Raw genomic sequence first — 13,190 nt, forward strand, 5'->3', positions numbered from 1 at the left:
GTAGAAGGTTCACAGTTAACAGAAATCACTTTTCTTTCTTTCTTTCTTCCCTCTTTTTTGTTCCACTAGGATTGAACACAGGGGGCTATCCCACTGAGCCATATCCCCAGCCCATTTTATTTTTTTCATTTTGAGAAAAGGTCTCACTCACTTGCTGAGACTGGTTTTTTAACCTGTGACTCTCTTGCCTCAGCCTCCCAAGCTGCTGGGATTGCAGGCGTGTGCCACCTCACCCAGCAGTAGTCACCATATCTTCTGGACAATTAACTCACTCTTAATTCTTACTCAAATTCATGGTCTGGATTTGCAGCCTTACAGACTGTGTTACTGGATAATGTGTTTGGCTCCAAACGATTCCTTTGAGGTAATAATGCCGTTCTGACATGTCTTTGAAGTCTTGCTATTTTCGTAAAGGGTTCGTCAGCTATTGCTTCATGTTTATTCCCAATGTGTTCATTCAGATTTTTTTTTTTATCAAATAGCTTGTAATTTGTGCTACAGAATCAAATGTCTGACCTGTTCCAGAGCTGCTGTTTGATTTTCCAGAGCTACACAAATATTTCATTAACCGACTCTGATGTTTTCATGAGTCTAACATTTTGTTTTCTGAAAGCATCTTCTTCTTTTGATTCATACTATCAATGTCAAGTAAGGACTGCAACTCTGAGTCTATAATTTTATAATTTGAAATGCTGGAGTGACAGGTTCTGCTGGATTCTTCTGTTTTCAGAATATTAGCAGTAGTTGGAAGAATTAAACGAATTCATCAAGTAAGTGTTTTCTCTACAGGTACAAAACATTAGTCTAGATTTAAAATGTTATTTTGCCTTTTATCAAGTGATTCTGGAGTTTGCTTCTAAAGGAGAGAGCATTTGTGAATTCTCTTATTCAAGGTTTTTGAACTATACCACTCAATATAATGGGTGGGCAGAAAATGGATTTTAGATTACAATTCTCTTCTGGTTCAAAAAAAAGGTTTCTGTTCCTTTTGTCTGATATTCAGATGCGTTTCAGTAGTGTTCTGGGGGCTGGGTTTGTGGCTTAGTGGTAGAGCACTTGCCTACATGTGTGAGGCAGTGGGTTTGATTCTCAGCACTGCATATAAATAAATAAAATAAAGGTCCAATGACAACTAAAAATATTTTTAAAAAGTGTTCTGTGAATCTTCTACCTTTTATATAAACAATTTGCTGGGAGAATCTCATTTTTCTTGGCTTCTGGTCATGACACACACCTTGTTCCCCAGTGTATTCCAGTCGTGTTTGAATCAACAAGCCTTCTATTGGTTCATTAGATTCTCAGGAACACTCCATTCCACTGTAGGAGTACTGCATTGTGTTGGAGTGCACTGGGCCTCAACAGTCTCAGAACGTCCACCGTTGCTAGTCTGATCCCAGTGCGCACGTTCTCATCACCACCTGGAGCACTACTTCCAATTGCTGCAGGTGTCCAAGCTTCAACATTCTTAGCCTTCACAGGATCTTTGCTTGCTCTGGCAACTTGTAGGCATTTTTCTCTTGGGGACAGTTTTTGATATCTTCCATTTACTTTTACCAGGATTTGCCATTCTTCATATCCTTACAACACACATGTTCAGAAGGGCTTGGTGTTGCATGCCTGTAATCTCAGTGACTTGGGAAGCTGAGGAAGAAGGATCATGAATTGGGAGGCCTACCCAGGCAACTGAACAAAACCAGTTTCGGTGTTTCCAGTCCATGGTTGTTTGGCTCCATCGTCTTTGGGCTGGAACCAACGCAGAACATCATGACAGGGAGGGGGTGGTAGAGAAAGCTAGAGTAGTGCCAAATCTGCCATAGACCTCCTACAATCCCTGAGATCTGCAACCTCCCAGCCATGTCTGCATGTATTTCTGTGAATGGTCAATCCGGTGACCTGGCACATGCATTTGACCCAGAATGTGGAGTACCCCATGCTGTGGATCCAGTGGTTCATCCAGAGACACAAAGCCTAGGCTAGGGGAAGTCATCCCCCAGAGCCCCCAGGGATTGACATGGAAGTGGTCATTTGAGTTTTGTTTCTCTCAGTCTTGACTATAATTGCTCTTCCTGGATCTATCAATGTTACAAGCTCTTTGTGAAACTTATATAAATGAGGGACTTAACTCACCCTGCCAAGAAAGTTATATTTTAGCTTGAAATATTGCTAGCCCATTTTTCTTATTTTATCAACATCAGACGCCTTGAATTCTTGGTCTACCAGCAATTTGGTCAGATGGCTCTCTGCTTGTTGGAGTGGCCCCTACTCATCCTCTACTCTCTGTGTTAGAGCCACTGTTAATCAAAACCAGTGCTGTGGCGGTACCTGCCGCCCGCCATCCCAAACCTGGTGGCTCCGCTGGGCGGTGTGTTCTCCCGGCAGCTGCTGGGCCCCTGCCACCCCGCGGCGACCTCCAAGCCAGGCTTCCCTTCTCCACGCAGTGCCTGGTGCGCCAAGAACAAGGTGGAGTTGTCATTCGAGGCTTGCTTTGCTTCCCTCATGAGTCAGGATTATGTCAATGACATCAATCAGGAAGAAATTCGAACTGGTGTTGATCAGTGTATCTAGAAGTTTCTAGATACTGCAAGACAGACAGGATGCTTCTTTCTACAGAACAGATCGCAGTTGTCTGTCCAGAAACTGGAGCAAGTTATCAAAGAGGACATCTAAGAACTAAGGAATGAATTGCAGCGGAAAGATGCGCTGGTGCAGAAGCATTTGACAGAGGTAAGGTTTTGGCAGCAGGTGCTGGAGGACATCAATGTGCAGCACAGAAAGCCAGCCAAGCCCTCAGGGCTCCTTGGTCTACCTGGAGCAGGCTTCTGCCAATATCCCTGCACCTCTGAAGCAGACTGAAGGGGATCTGGCCTACGAGGTAGCCTCTTGAAGACAGTTTCACCAAACCTCTCTGTGTGGATGTGATATTTTAGAAGAATTATTTGCCAGGGGATGAGTTGGTGTTACTTTCGTTTCCACCTAAAAATTTCCCCAATTTTTATGAGCTGTTAATTACTTGATTAGTTTATAAAATGCTTATGGGTTGGTGAACCAAGTGAGGTTTTGTTTTGTTTGTAGCAAAGTTTAAACTTAGTTTGATGACACAGATTCTTTCTTGGTTTTTTGCTTGTTTTTAAATTTTTTAAATGACTTTTATATAGTTTTTTTTTTTTTCCAGTTGTTAGTTTGTTATTATCTGAGGGGGGAAAATTACAATATTCCAGAATCAGGGGAAAAGAAGTTTGGTTTTAGGCCTTTTACAATTACTACCCATTCATGGTAGTAGAGAAAAATATGTAAATTTGTTGTCTCAAGACTTTGAACTACCTCAAGAAGAGGAATCTAATGCTTCCACAGCAGTAGTACAGAGTGCAGATATTTTGTTAATGGGTCAGAAAAAGGGTTAAAATATGCTGTTAGTGTAGTAATATCAGTAGATCCTTAAGTGGATGCTGCCTTTTGTTGAGGTGAGTTTGTGTTGTGGTGTTGCCTGTTTGGAGGGGAGCTGTATTAGGAGCATGATACTCCAGATGCCTTGCAATAATGAACCAGTGTGAGTAACAAAGCAGACTCAGTCTCTAGCATGACAGCTGGGACACAGGTGAAGTACGAGGAGTCAAAGCTTGGTCTGATTCTTCTTCTTTTGAATTTTGTGGTGTTTGCTTGTGTTTTTATTTTACTTTTTGAAGAAAAGGCAGTTTACATGAAGGAAGATTCTTGCTCATGAATTTGATTGCCAGGGACTAGGGCCTTAGGGCGGAGGTGACCTGCAGAGTGATCCTCAGCTCCTTCACCTCTACAGAGAGCATGTGGCTCCTCTGGGGAAGGTATTTGCCCTCTTGTTGGAGGAGGTTTTCTGTTCTCTGTTGTATACTTTTCTTAGATCACATCCCTCTGCCAGTACAGACACTCCATTGTCTTCTGACTAGTCAGTAGGTCTGTGGCTGTGTCTGGTTTGTTGGGTCCTCTCCAACCCTGAAGATCCCTCCCCACGTACTGCCATATCCACTCATGTTCCTGGTCTGGCCTGGGTACCACCTGGTCGAGAAGCCTCCGCTCCATTCCAAGGCACAGGACTTTCATTCCTTCCACTGCCTGTGGGTTAGTGTATGGTACTTGTTTCTGTGCCCCTTGCTGCAGTGTATGCTCATGGGAAATAGGCATTACTCCCCTTGAATATACACAACATGTAGTTTACATGATGCTTTATACTCACCTTGTGTGTGTGTGTGTGTGTGTGTGTGTGTGTGTTTATTACTCATTTTGTTTTTGTACTGTGAGGTTATTTGTCTTGTGGACCTGTGTTGATCAGCCTGAAGCCAGCATATCCCCTTGGTTGGAATGTAAGGTCAAAACTTAAAAGTTATTTTTTATTCATAAGGGTTTAACCTGATCATCTTATGCTGATTAGAAACTCTGATTGGCAGCTTTAGGTTTCTTGATTAAAAACCTAAATTAAGTTTGAAGCAGTCTTTCAATGATAAAGGTGTTTTTGGTGAAAAGATAGGAAATTGTTCTACTTGGTACTTAGTGAAAATGTTTTGAATTAGTATGTATACAAATTATTGTCATTTCTTTATATTAATTTAGAAGTTATCTGTCAAATAAATAACAAATTTTCAATAAAACAACAACAAAAACAAAAAACAAAACAAAACAAAACCAAAAACTAGTACTGTTGTTTTCTTCCTCCCACTTCCTGTCTTATTATTCTAACAAAAGACATTTGATGTCAATTGCCTATCCAAAAATATCAACACCTGGCCTCATGCTTTCCATAATTATTGGCTGGGTATAGACTTCTAGGTTCAAAGTAATTTTACTTTATAATTTGGAAGGTACTTTTCTGTATTCTGTCATTGATTATTGCTGATGAGAGAAAATAGCTTAATTCTGGTTTTTTTGTTTGTTTGTTTTTAGGACACCTAGACACTTTTGGAAAACTTTCACAATGTTCTCATCTTTAGTATTCTGAGATTTCACAATTGGATTTCTGGACATTTTTTTTCCTGTTGTTGTTTTTGCAATTCATCCTGTCCACCATTCAATAAGCTATTCCAAGCTGAACATATGAACATACATGCTTTGCCTCAGTCTAGAAAGATTCTCAATTGTTTATTTGATACATTCTTAAATTTTCTGTTTTTTTTTCTGGAACATAGTCAGATGTGAACCTTCTAAATTTCCATGTCCATTTTCATATTTTTCTGTCTCTTTACATATTTGGAGATTGTCCTTAAGTCTCTTTCAGAAGCTTATTATCACAGTGTAATATTTTTTTTTTTATTCTTGGGAGCTCTGTCTTATCTAGTGATTCATTTTTAAAATAGCTTCCTATTGTTTTAAATATGCAACATCTGTTCAAATCTCAGATTAAAGTGGAATTCTCACTTTCTTCTGTTATGACACAAGATTTCCTTCTGGATCTAGCCCTGTCTCTTGGTCATTAGTATACCATAGTTTTCATCACATGCAATGATCTTGACCACCTGTGCACAGCACAGAGCTGTACGGTCTGGTTACTCTATGCGAATGGAAGGGGATTCTGTGAATGTTCTCCTGGTCTCTGTCCTGAATGGGATGGGTTAGCAGGACCTCCATATGCATGAGAAGGGGTGCAAGCCATTTCAAAGAGGAGGACTTCACTTATGCTTCACTTTCCCACTGCTGAAGTTGATGTAAGTTCAACGTGTAAGCTCGGGGCACGGCTAGTGGCCAAATAAAATCGGACAGAAAGCAGCCAAAGCAAGCTTTATTGGAATTTGACTCTTGGGCGAAATTCCCAGTGCCTCCGGGGTACAGGTCAGGGTAGAGAGCTGGAGAAAACTGCACATGGCTCCAGCTCCCAGGATCTTTATAGGCCGGAATGGGCGGGGGCTCTTGCTAAGTGACAGGTGGAGGTAAGGGTCAGTGGAGTTTTCTTGCCCATTTGATTGATCATGGTTTTGGCTCGCTGCCCTCTGCCTCAGTGCTTCTGCTCTCCCTCATATAGTCGCCCAAATTTCAACCTTACATCCCAAACTTTTTGGTGATATAGGGCACCGGAGTCCATCTGGCTACTTCCTGCATGCTAGGGGGCATTGTGGGGAGAAAAGGTTCGGGTTCTAGGTCAGTGGGGAGGCAGCTATAAGAGTGCAGGAGCATCTGGTTGTATGTCACCCTGGCAACCTCACTCATGTGGTTCCAGGCAAACCTAAGAAGACAGGGAGCAATCATGAGCAGAAATCCTATCACAAATAGGGGAGTAAGGGTAGGGGTCATCCAGGTGACAAGAGTGGAGTTCAGCCATCCTGGCCAGGGGTCATTTGATTCTTCTTGCTTCAGCCTTTCATTTAGATGTCTGAGAGTTTCGACGTTGCTTTTCCATTAGACCGGTTTCATTGATGCAGCAACAACATTCTTAGGAAGAGGCATATTCCCCCTTTGTCAGATCCAGGGCTCGACATTTCTGCAAGGAAACTTGAGCAATAAATGTTATTCATCTTTGCAGGGATGCCGGTGGGGCAGCAGATGCCTGCCCTGCCTTCTGGAGCTGCTGGTCTAGCTTTTGGTTAGCAGTGACTGCATAACCAAGTCCTCTTGTTGGTGTAACCTGTGTTTAGTAGAGATCTGTATATTCCTGTGACTTAGGGCTAGATAATCATACTAGCAAGCATATATTAAACCTACCTTTGTAGCTTAGGAGGATCTGTAGGCCTTAAACTGACTAAAAACTCCTGATTCAGTAAGTTTCTCTTGATAGTTAGCAGCTCTCTCATAGCTTCCAGTCTTTATTTATTCTAGGGGGGGTTAACACAAGTGTACATCTTAGGTTGAATTTAACTATTGTTTCTTTTAAATGCCCATGAATGGCTATATTTTGGTTTTGCTAGGTGTTGAAGATCAAACTGGTCGAATTGACTTGTTCCTGTCTGTTAAGAGTCAGCTGAGTTCCCACAGGGGTCACTCGTAGGGAACTTAAGAGCAGCTTCTTAGCCCCATTAGTGCCAATAGTTAGGCAGGGTCTCTTTGATGAGATGGCTTCCCTTGGAAGCATCAGGGATGTCTCCCTTTTTCCATGACCCTCCTCTGCAGCAGGTGCACTGATTGGCTTCTCATCCTCTAGTGGCCTCATAAGTCTCCCTTATCAGGAGATCGTGTGACCCAGAGTTACACAGTTCCTTAGAGAAGTTCTCTTGTTCCCTGAATTCAGGCTGACTCTCAGGGCAAGAGCCAAACAAATACTGGTTTCTCTTGGCCTCTGTATTTAATCTCAATTTCTAAGTTTGACCTTAAACATCCAGGAAGTTAGTCTCACCAGTCATAAAGTAAGAGCTGGGCTTTAATTTCAATGTTTATGACTTTAGAGTTATTCGCCCCCATTTATGTAATTGGGGTCTATATTTGTTCTATAGGTGATGACTTACTATTTCAAGTTAATTTATGGTGTTTGCTCTTGAAGCAATACTTCTGCAAAAGTTAATCAGGCAACAGTTATAGAGTTTACAAGGAAAATACAAAATGGAATCACTAACAGTAAAACATGCAGTTTGTGCAATAGCTATCTTGAATTTTGGCTGAGTTATTCATTATATTCCCTGTTTGAGATCACAGTAATCTTTACAACAAGCATCAAACTTTGAGCACAACTTTAAATGATCTAAAGTCTGGCTTATTTTGGAGCCATTCTAACATGCAGCAGGGTGAGGCAGAGCCTTATCTCAGGTAAGGCGGGGCTCTTCACAAATCGTAGGTAAAATGTTCTAATTCTGAAGCTGATTTTTGCCTCTTTTGCTATGACCAGCATGATCAAATACTCAAGTTCAGTGAGGAGTAAAGGAGGATTAGAAAGTAAATATTTATAAACACAGATTTTGAAGATTAAGCAGGGATCAGATGGAGCTCTCTTCTCTGATGGAAGTGCAGTTCTAAAGAGTTACATCAGCAATCTTTATATATGTCTTATTATGAGGTTAAAGACTATGTAAGCATTATTCTTTGTTTTCAGGAAAGCTACAGAGACTAGGACATCTATGTAACTTTTTCTCAGCTGCAAAGTGCAACGTTAGGAGCTCTGTGTAGCTCTCAAGGAAGTCCACTGTCCAAAGTTGCTGTAAGGTGGGAAGGAACCAGAGAAGGGAGCTAATGAAACACTGGTTATCTAGCGAAAGAATTCCTTCCTGTCCAAGAGCTGTGTGCCTGAGATCAATGTCAGAGCTGATAGGACTTCTGCACAGAGCCTCCCCAGGAGGGTACTGCCACAGCAGCCAGGTATCTTGTGCCCCTGCACAGGAACACTCCCAGGCACCAGGCATGCCACAGCCATGAGGTCATCAGAGACCCCAATCTCAGTCACTGTTGTCCTATTTTTTGCTATCACACATCACACTCTTTCTTAAATATCATTTTAAGACGTTTATAAAGAATAAAACTTAACAGACACAATGTCAAGAGTAAATTGATGTTTTTAAAGGAATCCTTGTCATTTTAATATATAGATTAAACTTTGGTTTATATCAGTACATTAGTATTTGACCTTAGGAAAAACCTTAAATAGATTTAACTGATTGTCTCACGTACATATAATCAACTTAGTTACCTGCAAACTTGTTGAAATTTGCCCTTTACTTACACACAGACTTTCTTACCTAGAAACATTTTCTTTTCCCTTCTACTGAATATATTCCATACTTAGAAACTTCTGATTTTCTTTCATATCTGGTGACCCCTTCGTGGTGAGAAATCTGCACTCCTTCCAAATAGCTGAATGTAAGTGAGCAATCAAGAAGGCATATTTGGAATTTGTGTAGATGTTAACCTGTTTACCTTTGGATGGAATTAGATCCCTAATCAGAGCAAAGAGTTCAGCCTTTTGGGAAGTGATCCCTTCTGGAAGGCAATTGGCCTCCAGAACTGAGGCAGGGGTGACTACTGCTTAAGCGACTCTACAGCATCTATTGGGACCCAGCACAGAACTGCAGTCTACAAAAATTGTTAGGTCAGGTGAGGGGAGTGGGTAATTGAAGAGGTCCTCACGAGGTGAACACAGGGCCTCCAGCACCTGTGGGAGTGGAAGGAATTTATGGCTTAAGAGGTCCTGTAGTCAATGGGTGGAAAACACAGTTATTGGTTGGGTGAGTTTTAGAGCTTAGTTAATTCAGCTGCTGCTGCCAGTGTCCAGAGACATGGTAGCAACCCAAGAATGGTAGAATCAAGCTGCCTGGAGAGATATGCCACCAGTCTGTAGGAAGGTCCAGTTGGTTGCACAAGGATGCCAGTGGCAACACCCTGTAAATTAATTAGATGTTTCCAAGAAACACATTTGAGTAATCCCACACATGTCAAATCCTTATTTTATTGTAAAAACCAAGATATCAGATAGGTATATTGAGCAGTATTTGTGGTCTTTTTCCCGTAGGAGACAAGTTCGAAAACAAATGATTAATGTCAATTAACATTTTTAAACTTGACTACCTGGAGACTTGTGAGGTAAGTCATGATATCATGTGCACAATTTTTGGACATAAAATAGACAACATGATATGCACATAACACAAAAACAAAGACCTTGTAGTTTTTATAGGTGAGATTTCCATTGTAATGTAACAGATACTCAAAAACTCGAGTTCAGTAAAAATAGGACTGATCAAAACATTAATGATATGAGCTCAAAAAATATAGAATTTAAGAAAAAAACAAGAGTCCTGGAAAAATGACACAGCTGTTAATTATTACTTTGTTGGAGTTTTGGTAAAAGGCTTTTTTTTTTTTTTTTTTTTTTTCACCTATGGGAGAGTCATGTCCGTTAGATGGATTTGGCTGGTAAGATCTAATGGTGCCTGTTGGATGCAGGGTGGTTAGTCTGAGGTGAGAGCGGAAGAAAGCCCTGCATAAGTCTGGGAAAGATATCTAAATTTGTTAATATAAGTAGAGGAGTCAGCAGAGAAAGACCCTAAATGGTTCTCAATCTGGGAAAGATCCTGGAGTGAGACTGGAACTTGGATTCACACAAGGCCCTCTGCTCCAGCCACCTCCAAAGGAGAAGGAGCTCTGGGTTAGGCGGTGGGAAGTTCTGATGAGATCCTGTGCGAGAGCGCCAATAGAGGAGGAGGGAACAGACTGGGTGGAGGGACATTCCAGATGGGAGGTGGGAGGACTCTGAGGAGGAAGAGGAGGAGCTGCATCCACAGGGGGAGGAGGTGGGTTTGCAGGAGGAGGACAGGAAGAGGAGGGGAATTCTGGTGGAGCATGGAGTGGGAGGGGTTTGGGCCCACCCCCGGGGAGAACTTGGGTGGTGGAACAGGTGGAAGGAAGGGCAGGGCGAGCACCAAATTCCAAAAAGACAAGCTTGCAAATGGTCGTGAGTGCCCTTTGGTGGCCATCTTGAGATCTAGACCATACTAAGGCCGGGCCACGGTCAAATAAAAAACTAGCTGTTTCCCCTCAGTCTTGGTGGGGGGTCCCAGTTTAGTGAAATTATGGTAGAGACAGCCCAAAGGATTTTGGGATCCAATGAGCTACTGGTATTTCCCATTAGCTGTCCAACTTTACTCAGATGGATGTACAGCAGAAAAAGGCATCCCAATTTTAGCTTGGATACACCGCAAAAACGGTGAATGGGCCAAAAGCCAAAACATCTTTTGACTTTTGGGGGTCCGGAACAGAATAAATGGGAGGGGGCTAACTGAAGGCTAGAACGTCTGCACAGCTACCAGAGCCCACAAGGAATGGAGGGGGGGTCTGGAGCGCGCACAAGGGACAGACCCTGTGCGGATTGGAGGGTAAAGATTGGAAAGCAAATGGGAAAAACCCCAGGGAACTTACCCCCTCTGATGCCAGATAAAGGGAAACGGGATGGAGTGGAGTGGAGCAGAGTTTGGTGGAGCGGAACAGAATCTCCTGGTTCATCTGAGGGAGGGTGTGGACCTCAATCCCAATGTGGGGAAGCCTGAAAACCCTCCTGGGTTTCGGCACCAAATGTAAACTTGGGGACACAGCTAGTGGCCAAATAAAATTGGACAGAATGCAGCCAAAGCAAGCTTTATTGGAATTTGACTCTCAGGCGAAATTCCCAACCCCCCAGGATACGGGTCAGGGTAGGGAGCTGAAGAAAATTGTACATGGCTCTGGCTCCCAGGGTCTTTATAGACTGGAATGGGTGTGTGTGTGTGGGGGGGTCCTGCTGAGTGATAGGTGGAGGTAAGGGTCAATGGAGTTTTCCTGCCCATTTGATTGGTCGTGGTTTTGGCTTGCTGCCCTCTGCCTCAGTGGCTCTGCTCTCCCTCATATAGTCGCTCAAATTCTGACCTAACACAGTGTCTTTACTGATAATCTTTATTATCACATTCTTGTTTAAAACTTACAACTGGGTTCAATCCCCATTACTATAAAAAAAGAAAAACTTCCAACAATATAAATAATGTGAAATTCCCATGAGCAGAACATTCCAGTTCCCTCCCCAGAAGGAACAGTGACCGGTTGGGTATCTGTTCAGAATTTTCCTATGCATTTTTATACTTACATAAATCCATTACTTTTTCCCCTCCAGTACTGAAGAGGAACCCAGGGGTGATCTACCACTGAGTTATATCCCACTCCTTTTTATTTTTAATTATCTTGAGATAAGGGCTAATTTGCTGAGATTGGCCTCAAACTTGTGATCCTCCTGCCTCAGCCTTCCAAGTAGTTGGAATTATAGCTGTGTGCCATTGCACCTGACTAAAAATGTACTTCTAAATAGATAGTATGTATTCTGCAATTTTTTTGTGTGTGGTGCTGGAGATTGAACCCAGGGCCTTGTGCATGCAAGGCATGCACTCTACCAACTAAGCTATAATCCCCAGCCTGCAATTTTTAAAATGTCTTTTAAGTCAAATCCATACTAATATCAGTTCAATATCATCAGTCCATTCTTTTTAACTGCTGGATAGAACCTTGTAGTTGTGAATGCATTGATAGAAACTCAGATTGTTTCCTACAGTTCCCAAACCCAGAGCAGTGAATCATGAGCATTCAGAACACTGCACTGTGGCCATGGTGACGGCACTCACTTCACACCACTGATACTTCATAGTGCACTGTACCTTGCATCTTGATGCTAATGAGGCCGAGCAGGAACCCCAGTTTACATGCCGTCTGTATTCTCCCGCCCACGCTCATCCTCTGCCAGAACTTGAGGGATCCTTTGGCAGACTGGTCACCATTACCAGAACTGTTCTGACCTCGGACATTCCAGGAAGCAGCTGCTTCCTTGGCACATCAGGAACTCTTCCACCCCTTTTGCCTTTTACAGAATCACTGACCTTGCTTGACTTTCTTTTTTTGGCTGTTTTTACCCTGACCTATTGATTTAAGGGGATTTGGAAGGAAGACAGAGTTGTGTGCTATTTTTATTACAAAGAAAACCTTGCTTTTCCTAATGAAAATTTTGATATTGGCAAGTTGTTTCCCAGATATCTGTACAAACTCATAGTACACCCCACACCAGTACATAGCAGGTTCCCCTTTCCTATGACTTCACCATGCAAAACTTTATCAACATACTGAAAAACGATTCTTTAAATTGTACTTCTGGTCATACTTACCACATACTTAATGATCACTCGATGAATCTTCATATTCTTTGCTCCTGGAGGGAGAGGTGTCATCTCCCATTCTGGGGTTTAAAAACTTTTTACTTTTTTTATACTTTTTAAATTTTTAAAATTTGTACTTTCTAGTTATAGATAACAGTTGAATGTTACACTATCTTTATCCATAGAAAAACTTTTGTGAAATTCTTAGCAGTCAAACCTGAATCTTTATGTGCAGGAGAGAGGGAGGCTTCTCACATATTTGGGAAGATTGTTCTCAGTTCATGATTTTATTGTCCTCTGGGTTTTGTTCCATATTTAGATAACCACTTAAAGTAACTTTCATGTGAAGGACAAGGGGATTAGTTTTGAAGTGAGCAGAATCAATTTTTCCCAAGTTTTAAACAACTGCTGTCAAATGCCACTTTTATTATATGTGTACTTTTATGAATGTGTATATATATTCACACACACAAACATTCACACACAGAGACACACATATCATGAAAAATCTCAGGATTTGTTTAGGTATAAAAAAATCTGTATATAACTTTGTGGGCTACTGGTATTTGTATATCATGCTGAAAATTCCCGAGGAGGATAAAGGTCTATTCAAGTCTTCATTTCCATCCACCATTAACCGTT

The 13,190-nt window shown here is 41.8% G+C and overlaps 2 pseudogenes; one reads left to right on the forward strand and one right to left on the reverse strand.

Annotated features, from left to right (window-relative positions):
- Positions 1-281: 281 nt before the first annotated feature.
- On the reverse strand, positions 282-1,733 carry LOC124966229 (activating transcription factor 7-interacting protein 2-like; annotated as a pseudogene).
- A 183-nt stretch (positions 1,734-1,916) lies between these two features.
- Positions 1,917-3,090, forward strand: LOC124966230 (mediator of RNA polymerase II transcription subunit 28-like; annotated as a pseudogene).
- The last annotated feature ends 10,100 nt before the right edge of the window (positions 3,091-13,190 follow it).

The sequence above is a fragment of the Sciurus carolinensis genome, chromosome 16 (genome assembly GCF_902686445.1).
Source record: "Sciurus carolinensis chromosome 16, mSciCar1.2, whole genome shotgun sequence".
NCBI classification, from domain to species: Eukaryota; Metazoa; Chordata; class Mammalia; order Rodentia; family Sciuridae; genus Sciurus; species Sciurus carolinensis.